Raw genomic sequence first — 12,385 nt, 5'->3', positions numbered from 1 at the left:
GCCCAAAACACACTAAAGTGTATTGGTGTTTGTTGGTCTCTATGGTATGTATTGGTTCTATGTATTGGTTCTAATGGAACATGGCCCAAAACACACTACAGTTTAATGGTTTTAATGGTAAAAGCTAATGGGTCCTATTGGTATTTTTATGGAAACCATTAGAATTTTCTGTAATGGTTTTATTGTTTTTTTTTCAGCAGGGATGACATTTTATAAATACATTGATCATAAATTCTGTGTAATTAAAAATAAGGCAACAAACCAACACTATAAATTATTATGTTTTGTTTAATTTGAAAATCAAAACAGACGCAAAGTGAAAATAGTAGATTCCAATTAGGTTCAAGTATAGAATACAAACCATCACATTCAAAAAGTATTATGGGCAACACAGTTCCCTTTCACATATTTTCTCTCATAGATAAAGTATAGCCTAAATTACAAATAAAGGAATCCATTAAAAAGTCAATGAAATATATTTTTAGTTTGTGTTATAATAAAGCCCATAAAAAAACAACAAAAAGAAACATTTCATGCCGGCTTTTCTACATTAACTTTGCTAAGGCAACAATATTTATACTTATTGATTAACTTAACTGACCGAATAGAACTAAAGGTGTCCTAAGGATTAAAGGTTATTTGCTAAATGATTAAAAATATCTAATCTTACCACTTTAAAAGACATTTTTACAATATATTAAATTAATATCAAATAATATGACACAAACAAAAGGGTTGTATGTTGGGACATACGCATAATAAAATCCATGTCATAAAAAGGAATTATCATGTCAAATATATAGCACACTTTAAAATCCACCTTTTTACAGATCTTGTGCATCATATGCAAAACACTATGGACCTGCAAAACCTTTGGTAAACAAACATTGTAAAAACAGGGAAATCCTCATTGCTGTTTATCTATCTAATAATAATACACTTAAAAGTGAAAAAGCTTTCATCAATACACCTCTCGCACACCTGCTTTAAGACAGGAAAAAGGTAAAATGTACCTGAAAAGGGTCACATGAGTCTTTTCTTACTCAGTATTGTATTCTCTTAAGCTACAGGTCAGTAAGTCATTTAGAAAAGTCATCCGTGTGGTAAAAGGTCAAAAACATTAATTTTAAAACATATTATCATATACTAAAATTTAACACAAGCAAGAGTATATTAAGGCTGTATAAGACTAAAAAAGCTTGGACATGAACTAACTGTTATTATAAATAAATGTAATATACTGTTGTTATTATTAAAGGAAGAATATTTAGCTCCAGTCCTTGAATATGATTGGACAAGAGGTGGTTGATCTCTCATCAAACCTTCTTTTGCTCTTACTGTAAATCCATTGCTTTACATATTAAGCCTTAGAAAACTAAAAACATGTTAACCTTCATGAAATCCAACTCTTCATTTTTATATGCAAAATTCACAACAATATTATTGTATATTTTATGTTTTTTTTATAGTTCCAATTTGTTATTGTGTTTCAAATATCTGTTTTCAGATATGTTATATTTCTATGTTATATTTCTCCCCGACAATAGGTGTCGCTGAGGAGGTTAGTTAAGTAACGTAGGAGCAGAGAAAGCGGGTAGAAAAAGAATACGTAGTGATGAAGCACGAGGTGTATGAGGCTGCTTGAATAATAAATGATGATTACTCGTGATTACTGGTGATTAAATTCTTCTACGTAACATAACAAAATTGGCGACGAGGATCGTGACTGCCTGCGCACAAAACTGAAGGAGGATGGCAGCATTAAATGCCCCATTTCCAAGTCCCTTCCTTCCATGCCCAGGAGAGCCGTCGATATCATTTACAACGTGGGAGAAAATGTTCCGCAATTACCTTCTTGTCATTAATGCAACAGGTGACGAATGGCCGGAATGAAGGAAAATGGCTCTCCTACTTCATTGTCTCGGAACGGAGGGACAACGACTCTTCTATACACTGCCAGACACAGGTGACACGCTGGACTCGGCAATGGCTGCGTTGCAAACATACTTCAATCCAAAAATCAACGTGGTAGCGGAGAGACATTCATTTCGCAAACGTGCTCAAGCTCCCAGTGAGTCAGTCTTACAGTACGTTGCAACTTTAAGAGACTTAGTTTCCAAATGTGAGTTCGGTGCTAATACTGATGATATGATTAGAGATCAGTTAATTGAACATGTCGCGAGTCACCGTATACGCGAGAGGCTGTTGCTAGAGACCGATTTGACGTTAACGAAGGCTATTACAATTGCCACTCAGATCGAGGCTGCCGCAGAACAGGCAAAGAGTATCGCAGGGAATCAGCCCCTACCTGTACAGACTATACAGTCGCGGTCAAAGGATACTTCTGGTCGACGGAGACGCACACCATCACGTAAGCCTCCTAACACTTCCTTTGGCTCTGGGGCGGTGTCATCTACATCCCGCACATGCTTCCGCTGTGGGTCAGATAAACATTTAGCCAACGCACAACACTGCCCTGCTTCCCAAGTAAAATGCAAGAAATGTCAGAAGATTGGACACTTTGCGCGAGTGTGCCGATCGTCTGAATCACGTGCAGTACACGAAGTTGCACTACCTGAATATACTGTTCTTTACATGCACGACCTAGCAGCTACAAATAGGATTGAATGCCCGGTCTACATAAAAGCCTCCTGCTTGCCCGCCACCGTGTCTAGAGATGACGTCACATGCAGCGCAAAATTCTACATAGTTGATTCCGGCACTGCATTGCTTGGAATGGATCTAATAAAAGGACTACGGTTGCGCTTTGAAGGGCAACGACTACTTCCTGCGTTAACACATGCTAAACCACAGGCTTCGTCTAGCGCTGTCCGGTGTCTTACAAAAACAGCCTCACCTCAACGCGCATTAGGATGCGCAAAAGGTTTTGTCCATAAAGTTAAGCTCGCCGGTAATACTGTTCCGGTTCGCCAAAAACTACGACGCTTGCCTTTGTCAGTTCGTTCTGCTGTTTCTAACGAGTTGGACCGCCTCCTCAAAGAAGGCATAATTGAAAAAATTGACGCGTCACCCTGGGTATCGCCGATCGTTGTCACGTTAAAGAAAACTGGTGGCATCCGTTTATGTGTCGATCTCAGAGAACCCAATAAGGCCATTGTGACAGACAGTTATCCCCTGCCACACATGGACGAGCTGCTCTCGTCACTTACCGGGGCTACACTATTCTCTACTGTGGACCTCCAAAGCGCATACCACCAGGTCATGTTGCACCCTGATAGCAGAGACTTAACTTCCTTCATCACGCACGATGGACTATTCCGGTTCTGTCGAGTACCATACGGCCTGGCTTCGGCCCCGTCTGCGTTTCAAAAGATGATGTGCACTATTTTACAGGACTTACCAAATGTGGCAAACTATTTGGATGACATAATAATATGGGGACGCACACCTGAGGAACACGAACGTTCTCTGCAAGGCGTTATGCAACGATTACGAGATGCTGGATTGCAAATTAATGAATCAAAATGTCATTTCAGACAAACCAGTTTACAGTTCCTGGGCCACACAGTCACAGCACAGGGTATCCAGCCTGACAAGCAACATCTATGTGCAATCTTACAGGCACCAGTTCCCACGGACGCAGTTCAATTGCGCTCTTTTCTGGGCTTGTTATCATGGTATAGTAAATTCATACCTAATTTTGCCTCCGTTGTGGAACCATTACGCGCCTGTTTGCGGAAGGATGCGGAGTTCAGATGGTCAAATGAGGCTCAAGACAGCTTTTCTGAGGTGAGACAGTTATTGGTTAATAGTCCTGCTTTGGCTCTTTATAACCCTGACCTGCCTACAATCATTTCGACGGATGCGTCGGATTACGGCCTCGGAGCCGTTTTTTCACAAATACACCCAGACAAGTCCGAGCGCACTGTGGCATTCGCGTCGAGAACCCTCACCACACCCGAACGAAAATATTCGACTGTGGAAAAGGAAGCCCTCGCATGCGTCTGGGCAGTAGAGAAATGGAGGACGTATTTGTGGGGGCGGACATTTACATTACGCACAGACCATCAGGCATTAACCACTTTGCTAACTACAAAAGGGGGTGACCGTGCGGGAATGCGTATAGCGCGCTGGTCCGCGCGCTTGTTATGTTTCAACTACGAAGTACAGTACCGGCCGGGCTGCCATAATTCAACCGCGGACTGCCTGTCCCGTCTTCCTCTGCCTTCTGAGGCTACGTGCCCTGATTCGGACATTGAGCCTGAACAAGTAGCTTTGCTTACTTCTGCGCTGACGGCTGTGACACCAGAAGAGTTTGTTACTGCATCTGCATCCTGCCCGGAGATGTGTGCGTTGCGCGCGCAGATACAAAAAGGCTGGCCGCGTTCCTCTTCACATGTGGACCCCCTCTTGCTGCCATTCTACAAACTGAGAAACGAACTGGCTGCAACGGATGACCTTATTCTAAGGGGATCACGTTTAGTCGCGCCTGCTTTGTTACGTCATAGACTGGTGATGCTCGCGCACGAGGGACATCAGGGTATAGTGCGCACAAAGCAACGCTTACGTGATTTATATTGGTGGCCGCGGATGGACGAGTCTGTTACATGCTTTATTTCATCCTGCCAGCTGTGTCAGGTTTCGGATAAAACTGCTAAACTCAATTCTGCTCCACTGCAACCTGTTCCCTTCCCGGCCGAGCCATGGCGTAAAGTTGCAATGGATGTGGTAGGTCCATTTGAATCAGCTACCTGGGATTGCCGCTATGCTCTGACACTGATAGATTATCACAGCAAATGGCCTGAAGTAGCGTTTGTGTCTTCAGTGAGCGCATCGCAAGTTGTTAATTTCCTCACATCAGTGTTTAGTCGGCACGGAAACCCGGAGTGTATAGTAACGGATAATGGACCTCAATTTACAGCGGCGGAATTTTCCGCCTTTCTTAAGTCAAGGGACATAGATCATGTGCGTACGCCTGTGTACCATCCGGCTGCTAATGGAGCAATAGAGCGTTTTCATAGGGTTCTCAAGAGTTGCATTCAGTCGGCCATAATTGAGTTAAAACCTTGGAAAATGGCTGTCACTGAATTTCTTCACGTCTACAGAGCAACTCCTCACTTCACTACTGGAGTGACCCCCTTTGAATTGCTGCACGGAAGGAAAATGCGCACTCGTTTGGACGTATTGGCCCCGCTGACATCTGGTGCGAAGGCGGATGTTGTGCGCGAACGGGTAACAGCGCGACAAGCAAAAATGAAGCAATGGTTTGACACAAGGCACAGAGCCCGCTTCACTCTTCTACGACGAGGGGACAAAGTGCGTGTCAAACTTCCTTGGCATGTATCAAAAGGACATCAAAGATTTTCAGAGCCAAAAGAAATCAGGAAACAAGTGGGAAGAAATACTTTCATTCTTTCGGATGGAAGGAAATGGCACGCATCACAGCTGGCATTATTTCCTAGTGGATCAGCTACAATCACTGTGACTGATTGGCTTACACAGCCACCTCAAGCGCCGGTCAATGTTAATAGACCCGGTTCTGGTGAGGTTGTATTACCTCGACCTCAGCGTGTGAGGTGCTCTCCGGCGTGGTTACAAGACTTTGTTCATTAAAGTGAAAATACTGTTGTAAGGGATGTCACTGTATTAACTCTGTTGAGGTATAGTGAAGTTGTTGTGGCATTCATACCCGTTGTTGTATTTGGTGCTTATTTAGAATTGGATATGCACTTTAATAATTTCATTCATAGTGCTTCCAGAAATATAAGTTAGTTTTGGTATTGTATGTTTTCTAAGTTACATACAATATTTAAGTACTGAGTATTTGTTCTTAATGTGAATTACTATGAAGAATTGTTTTGAGTAAAAGGGGAATATGTTATATTTCTATGTTATATTTCTCCCCGACAATAGGTGTCGCTGAGGAGGTTAGTTAAGTAACGTAGGAGCAGAGAAAGCGGGTAGAAAAAGAATACGTAGTGATGAAGCACGAGGTGTATGAGGCTGCTTGAATAATAAATGATGATTACTCGTGATTACTGGTGATTAAATTCTTCTACGTAACATAACAAGATATTTCCAAAAAAGAAAAATCAACAAGATGTCCAATGAAGCAGTCTGAAATCATTAAAACCAGCAAAGTTGGTGTTGACCTACAACTTGCACACTACTGTGTATTTTAATGTCATGCACCCAAGGGGATTCCTCTCTAGTCATGATGGAGAAATCCTCGTTCATCCCTGGTAAGCAGCATTTCTCCAACCCATTGTGGTGAGGATATCCCATAGAAAGGGAATCCCGGCTGTATGATTCTCTCCATGTATGGAATATTACCTATCATGGTTTGAGCCATCTCAGTTACTTCTGCTTTTCATATGCACACTGCGGTTAGTTTTCCTCACTCAGATCATATTCAAAACAGAAGAGTCTGCTGTTTAATATGAACTTTCACTATGGTGCCTTTCTGCTATTGTGTTTTACAAAATATCTACATGCAATGGGTAACATTGTCTTTGATTTGACAGATCAGATTTTCGGTGAAAACATTTTACAGGTCCACAAGGTACCAAAATTCCTGGTCCATTTTTTTTTTAAACCATAAACTTAAAATATTGACATGCCTTCAAATGTCTTTTGGAAGGAATTTTTTTATGTATATGTATTTTTATATTGTTCCTTTCTTTTTTAAATGGATGTACTACAAAATGCTATTTAGTAATTCTTTGTACAGCACCTTAGGAAGAAATCTGCTGTATTTGTGTGCTTTATGTAAGGAATGATCGATGGCGGGCCGTTGAATTATTCTAAAATAATGCACAAGGTGGTACCCAAGATGGTAGTGTGGACGTTGCAAAGCAAAGTGCCATTACACTGCAGGTGTGCATTATTTTCAAATAACTCGGACCGGAGTTATTCTCCTTATACCACGGTTACCACAGACATTGCTCTGGTGGTTATTTTAAGACATTTGACAGGTTAGGTGTATGGTATACAGAAAAATAATCAACACTCATAAAACATTTAACAGACCCGTCGTATAAAAATAAATAAACTATACGTGACACTAATTATGCTTTATTATCTACATAAAGTGCTACATACATTTACTTGCCTTTATTTGTCTTCAAGCTCTGCATTTCTCATCTATGTAGCTGGGGATCAAACCCCATGACCTTTGCGTTGCTAGTTAATGCTCTAACAATTGAGCTATAGAGGCACATCAGCAATTAATCTTCTCAGAATAACTAGTGTTTTTTTTCAGGTGGTTTGTTCTTTCTCTAAAACTATTCAGATTTTTTAGAATTAACCTTATAGTCATAACAGTAAAAGTAGATCCTAAGATCCTTCAAGTGACGGATTAGGAAACGGCTATTATTGGAGCTTCACTGGTCATGAGATTCACAGAAGACTCTCTGGATGGAATTTCCTTCCATTTCATTTACATTTTGTGGTAAGAAAATCCCACTGAGAGAGAATCCCATTAAGGAGATGTGATCGAATAATAGACACATGCTTGTGTTTACTACCTGCAGTATCAGATTCAGATCAACAGTTACTTTGCATACTCCACATCTAAACAAAACTCAGTCTCAATTTTCTTTCTGAAATTTCCTCTCCATAGGAATATCTTGCTTGTTGCTGGTATAAAAAAAATCGACAAAAAGAGGGATTTGAAATAAACCAATTCACATATACTGTAATTCAAATATACTTTAAAAAATACTTTAAAGGTTCATTTCGGGATGAATAGATGCATGCGCCACGCTTTCTCCATGGTTCATGTGGGTTACACCTGTGATATGCAAACCTTTATAATGAAAATGACCTTTTCACAGTATTATAAACAAAGCATAAATACAATAAACAGACACAAGATGGTTTCTACCACATGGGCTTTCGCAATATAACCATCAGTATCAAACTCTGGAGAAGTCATGTAGGCTGATGTATGGGCTACATAGGTTGTTTATTATTTATTCTACTACATAATTCAGCAAACAGGGAAAATGTCTTTCTCTGTGAGAGATGTGAGTGTGAATAAGAGAGCCTGACTATTATTACAGTATTATGGAGATCCCCTTACTTATTATGAGGGTGGGCTTTACAGACACGCACATGCACATAACTTATTCATGTTAGGAATAGGGTTGTTGCACAAACAATATTTCATGTTTGCTTTGAGATCATATTTGGGTTTTTATTAGTGCCCTGTTTTCTCTTAAATCAAACCCGGCAGGCGCACAAGGGAAAGATCAAGAAAGGCTTACATATCATTGTTAAGATAAGAAAAGCAGGAATAGACATAGTATACACGTATATGTGCAATACGATGTAAATGTCAACCTTATTATTAAAAAATGTTTTACTGATATCTCAGATGTTAATATTTGGTGGTTTAAATATCCTTGCAAAGTCTCTGTTTAAGTTTTTTAAGCACAGATTTCAGAAATGTCACATCCATAACTGAGAAATACATAACTCTGAGTTTCTCATCTAAAACAGAAAACATGTGTATAGGCTGATATTTTTCTGCTGTCTAGAGGTTTATAAAAACATAAAAGTTCAACATATATATTGGTAATAAAATCATTCTTTGTTAAATTATATTTTAACTTTTGATTGAAAATTTAACATCAATAACACCATAATATAGATATACAGTACACACAAAATGATATACAGTATGATTTATTTGACAAAATGATAAATATATAGGCAATGATATATGATAAAATTATATATGAATACGATATATGTACGATATATGTATAAAATAAACAGCACAGCATTGTATTTGCTCTTTGTTTTTGATTTCTCTTCCGGTGAGATTATGTCACACTCCCTACACAAGATGAAAAAGAGTCCAATCCCACACCTGAATCGGCACAGGTAACGGCATCTTTATGGAAAATAGAGTAGGCATTACCTGCACCGCTGTTTGTTTCATGCAAATTTGTCATATTGGAAAGAGCTTGGTGGACTACGTCACAGTAAAATCCTTAACAGCGTCCAGCTCAAGGTATAAATGTCATTGGGAATCACTCCATACCTGCATTCCTGCTCTGCCTTGTGGATCAGTGGATTTAGACGTTTCTGGGCTGTGAAAGATTTGAAGAATGAATATTTGCTTGCTGTTGGTGAGTACAAACATGTACATGAATGAAAGTGTTTACAAAATGCATGTTTAACTGTTTGTTATGATATCACGAACAAATGAATTGTACTGTAAGTAATGAGATCGAGATTGAAAGAAGCCTTATGTTTACTAACACGTGCTTTGTTTTTTTATCAGGTGGCTCTTTCTGCTGCCGCATCTGCTTACCATCTTAATTCTCAGGACTGTTTCGACTGCAGTCACCCCTGCAAAGATGCACAATACCAAACACTTCTGGGTCAATATATAGAGAACATAAAGCGTTTGGATTGCCAAGGAGTGAACTTGTACACGATCTTAAAAAAAAAAAATCCCTGGAATTGCACGTAAGTAAAATTCATTCAGTTATGTTAAGTAGTTGTATGCCTTGTAATGCACTGTAAGTCGCTTTGGATTAAAGTGTCTGTTAAATGCATAAATGTAGTTACTAGTGGCATTTCATTAATGTAGTTTTAAAAATCACATACAGTAAGGGTGAGGGTTTTTTAATTCTTATTGTGTACAAACAGTTAAATTAATTTGATTACTACATTACCCACATTAATATGTCCTTTGTAATATTTTACAAAACAACAGTTACTTCTCAAGTACTTTTCAATCTGTATACTTGAGGGTCTTTTATTGGTATACTTCTACTTTATACTATACTATACTACATTCTGATGAATAATACAGACTCACTGCACCTATCATAAAAAACAACCAGTTTTTTTCCATTAATACTTTAGTACATTGTTTAACTTTTAGCTGCGTTTTCTTGAGTTAAAGTAATAAAGTACTAGATTATCAATGTAAATAAGTATTACATGATGTTAAATATAGTGAAATAAAAAGTATGATATGTGGTTCAGAATGTAATGAAAGTAAAAGAAAATTGTCTGATAAAGTTCACATACTTGAAAATATACTTGATTAAAGTAAAAATACTTGTGTTTACATCTAAAAGTAGCTCAGATTTGACATTTTCATATTGCCCCGGTTTCACAGAGGAGGCTTAAGGCTAGTCCTAGATTAAAAAACATTTGAGCTGTCTCAACTAAAAGTAACTTGCACTGACAGATCCTAAAAAATATACCAGAGCTCTATCTAACAATTCTTAAATCAAGATGCATTTTCTTGATGAGCAAAATGACCTAAGAAAATATTATTCGTTTTTCGACAAAAAATATACAATTTAAGCGAATTTGTGCTTAAAACAAGCAAAAATATCTGCCAATGGGGTGAGAAAATTATACTTGAATTAAGTGTTTAAGAAAAACGAAATCTTATTTCACAATTTTTTTCTCACCCCATTGGCAGATCATTTTGCTTGTTTTAAGGACAATGTCACTTAAATTGTATATTATTTGTCTTAAAACTAGACTTATTTACTTAGGTCATTTTGCTCATCAAGAAAAAGCATCTTAATTTACGAATTTTTAGATATTTCTACTGAAAACAAGACAAAAATACTAAGAAAGTCATTTTTTGCAGTGTAACGTCTTTTTCTAAGGCATGTTTATAAAAGATGCTTAAACATCTTCATTTAAATAAGGCTTGGTCCTGGCTTTAGCTAAGCCTTGTTTGTTAAACCAGGCTATTATGTTATAAAGTGGTTTTGCTTTACATGTTTTAAAATCTTACCTTCTTTCCACAGACTGAAAAAACATTTAGACATGTTTCCTGATCACCACTATGAAGCCACATGTGACGATTTCAAGTGTTACAGCAGTCATACAACAGCAGTGCAAGTGAAACAAACAGTGAACATGTTAGAACTAAAGAGCTGTGGAAATGGCAAAAATGTCTTTGTTGAAATACCAGTGGAAATCTCAGTAGCATGTACATGTATAAGTAAACAATTGTTAACATTTTATCAATTAAAGAAAAGATAATTTCATACAAAACAGACTTTTATAATTGTCCTTTATAATTAATTTAATACAATGATGTACAAAAATCCATATGTCCGGTTATGAGCCATTGTAAATAAGTCTAATAATTAAGTTTGAAAATTAAAAATATATATTTATATAATTTGTGATTGTAAATGCTTTTAAATTAATTTCAGATTGTTTTACAAAGTGTTTAAAATGTTTTTGTTTTACTTTGCAATAATGAATGGGTGTTTTTCATTGTGTGAAAAAGTGTCATTTTATATATTATACTTTGTGTTTTTCTAGTGAATAAAGTTTGTTTGCTCGTCTGAATACACAAGTTAGTCTAATTTTTGTGTTATTATATTTATTATGATTTCATTCATATTAAATATACTGTATATGTGTAAGATGACATGTTTTCTTGTAAATGAGCATATATCAGGCTCTTATGTTTATTTTAAGTAATTTCACTTTAATGGTTTTAGTCAGTAATTGATATGCCTTATTTTTACAAATGTCACTTTAGTCATTTTATTAGTATTTAATAAAAATGTGACTTCGCTTCAAAACCCCTATGCAAAAAACAAAACAAGGTTTAGACCAAGACCAGACCAGACTTCAAATTCATCTGAAAGATTCACAGTAAAAGTCATAATAGAATTATAATTGACATCATTGCAAAGATTAATTTCGTGTCTATGACTTTTCTTTGGTTGCTATTAACTCTTTCACCGCCAGCGTTTTTAAAAAAAGTTGCCAGCCAGCGCCAGCGTTTTTCATGATTTTCACCAAAGTTTAATGCCTTCCAGAAAATGTTCTTCTTTAAATATATAAACATACAATATAACAAATGAAAGAACAGACCCTCTGCTTTCAAACAAAAAAAAACCCGTTTCATCCTGCCTTCAGTGGTTCTTTTGTTATCAGCTTTTTAATATGGGTTTCTGCAAAAACAGAGATAATTCAATTTTTGTGACAGACTTTTCATAGAGATCCCATTCAGAGCGATCTTTAAAACAGACACGGATCACATCAATGTGTTGGCCATGTGGATTAGGTAGTCCAATCTGGTGCGATTAAGTGGCGGGAATAATTTGTATATTTATGAATGTGGTCTTGACTTGTGTCCTTATATTTTATCCTACTCAAAGCCATTTAGAAATATGCCACAAGTTCAAAAAGCTCAGCTGTCATGTGATTCATGGAGACTTCTGTTTGTGGAAGTTCATAGTGAGCCATTGAAATACATTGAGTTAGAGTCAAAGGGCTGTGAGTTTGTTCTTAATTAATAGTCAAGAAATGCATTGATTTACAATATTTATATCACACCAATATGTTTAGGCAGTATTTTTATGTAGTTACATCAACAATGTTTTCTGACAAATAAAATCCACTATTATATGAAGATTAG

This window comes from Paramisgurnus dabryanus, chromosome 21, assembly GCF_030506205.2.
Source record: "Paramisgurnus dabryanus chromosome 21, PD_genome_1.1, whole genome shotgun sequence".
Classification (NCBI taxonomy): Eukaryota; Metazoa; Chordata; class Actinopteri; order Cypriniformes; family Cobitidae; genus Paramisgurnus; species Paramisgurnus dabryanus.
Note: the sequence above shows the minus strand (reverse complement) of the source record.